Source organism: Quercus suber, unplaced genomic scaffold, assembly GCF_002906115.3.
Source record: "Quercus suber isolate HL8 unplaced genomic scaffold, Cork oak 2.0 scaffold_639, whole genome shotgun sequence".
Taxonomy (NCBI): domain Eukaryota; kingdom Viridiplantae; phylum Streptophyta; class Magnoliopsida; order Fagales; family Fagaceae; genus Quercus; species Quercus suber.
This window is the reverse complement of record NW_027070080.1, coordinates 44,235-46,936: the sequence shown is the minus strand read 5'-3', so window position 1 is coordinate 46,936 and position 2,702 is coordinate 44,235.

The window sequence follows — 2,702 nt, the reverse complement described above, 5'->3', positions numbered from 1 at the left end:
CCTAGCCCCAAGAAAAACAAATACAGGACTACACAGATTAGGCCCATTTTGGAAATGGGTGGCGGTGAACAAAACTTACCTCACATGGCTTCATTTTCACTTGTGGCTGGGGTTTCGTTTTGAACTTGGTGGCTGCAAATTAGAATTTGCAGCTGAAATGCATTGTTTGAGATGGTTGGGTTAGGATTTGGGCCAGTGAAAATGAATTCAAGCCTGTTCAAAGAGGTGATATGTTGGGCTTGAACTTCCGTCCACTTTATATGAGATTGGGCTGAACCAAGGTAAAAAAAATTGTTTAGTGACTGAAGCAAACTGAGTTGGACCGAATATAATAGAATGGACCAAAGTAGACAGAGTAGGACCGAATTGGACAGAATAGGACCGAAGAGGACCAAAGTGGAATAAATAACAAAATGGACCGAATAGGACCAAATTTAACCGAAGTGGACGAAATAGGACCATAGTGGACTGAATAATACCAAAGTGTACCGAATGGACCGTATAGAACCAAATTGGACTGAAATAAGACCGAATGGACCGCAGTGGACCAAATTGAATGGAATCAGACTGAAAATGACCGAAGCAGACAAAATGGACCGAATTAGACCAAAATGGACTGAATAGGAACAAAGTGACCGAATAAGAAAAAATTGGATAGAATTGGCCCCACACAGGCCCAGAGTAGTTAATGTTGTTGTATCTGTCCAACAATTCTTGTTTCTTGACAGTATTATATTCCTAAAAAGAAAGAAGGAAACATGTTCAACAATGACCCATCACCTACAAAGATCAAAAGTCCACACTGACACAAAATGGTACAGGTATGGTACAAAACAATGGTGACAAAGGTAGGCTACAATTCTAGCTGGTATTGACAACACCATCTGTCATTGATGGAGCTGTGATCTTGGAATGTGAAGACCACCCAAAAGTGAACACTAATTATGAGCATGGCATGAAGATGAAGATGAAGATGATCCATGGTGGCAGACTAGAGCTCACGAGACCAATCAATAAGGTAGGTGGCAAACAGAGCTGCTATCTGCCCCTAGGTGCACTTAAATTTTGGTTGGTAACAAGCATAATCAAAGCCCAACCAACAAAGGAAATGTTGGTCCATCAGACTATCAGAGTCCTCACTCCTCAACTAATAATCAATTAATCATTTTTTATTTTTGCTTCTTTTGTGGAAGACCTCAACTGATAATCTAGTGTAGCCATTAATGTACTATAAATTATCATTCTTATAGCTTCTCTCCCCCAAAAAAAAAAATCATTCTTAGCCTTTTTCCTTTTGGTCGTAATTGTAACTGAAAATTGTGGGCAAACTTACATGCGAGCAAATATCATATTTGGGATAACAATTTTGCCCCGCCCCGCTTAACTCGCCCCTCCCCATTTCGCCCCGCAAATGTGGTGGGTTAGGGATAGGGCAAGATTTTAGACCTACACCACAGGGTAAGGCAGGGATGGGTTTAGACTTTTTAGACCCGCCCCGCCCGTCCCACGTTGTTAAGGGTTATAATTGTAAATTTTTTTTTTGGTTAACTTAATTGTAAATTTTTCATACCCTAAAACTCTACTATTTATACAAACCTATCAATATTAACTTATTTTATTCTACCTAATGTGATTCTCTACCTTTTATTTTGTTATATGTTATACTATGAGATTTTTTTTTTTGGTGATTGTCTTGTTAAACTCTTGGATATATTATTCAATTTTTTCTAAAAATTGATTTGATTTGATTTGATGGGATAATTTAGTTGAAATTTCAAGTATATTTTTATTAATAAAATAGGTTTCATTAAAAAATTGTACTAGTTGTAGAGCAAATTAACAAAAAGTAGAGTTTTACTGGGTGGGATAAGACTTTACGAGGTCCCAAGGGGTGGGGATGGGGTGAGAAAATTTTCCCTGTCATGCAGGGCAGGGCGGGAATGGGGCAAGATAAAACCATGCAGGGCAGGGACAAATACCCCATCTTCTAGCCTCGCCCTACCCCATTGCCATCCCTATATAATATAGCTTTATATATGCTTAATAAGTTTTGAGTTATTCTTCAACTCAACTTAATCTCACAATATTTTTAGAATAATATAATGTGTCAGTTCATCATAAGTCAAAAAAAAAAAAATTTAAAAGAAAGGATTATGCTAAGACTCAACCATTACTCAAAAACCCAATCGTAATTTCATATGTTGTGAAAATATTATGAAATTTTGTTGTTCCTTTAGACATTTTTTTTTGTTTCTTATATATATATATATATATATATATATATATTCAAATTATACCTATTCTTCATTCCTAGATGCTTGCTCTGCAAAATAGCAAGCTGTCATCGGCAAAGAAAAGGTGGCTCACTTGGGGGCACCCTTGGCTGATGGAGATGCCATTTAGCTCCTTAGTCCGTGTAGCCTGATTAATGAGGGAGGAGAGACCTTCAGCACAGAGAATGAAGAGGTCGGGGGAGAGGGAGTCCCCTTGCCATAGACTTGTGTAGGAGATATGCATCCATAGGCTGTACCATTTTAAAGGATAGAGTACAAGACCGTGATAATGCAATGCATGATGAGACTAATCCACTGCTCATGAAACTCAAGCTTTTCCATTACAGCTTCAATGAAACCCCACTAGACATGATCGAAGGCTTTGCTCATGTCCAATTTTACAGCTATAAAGCTTTCCTTTCCTCTTTC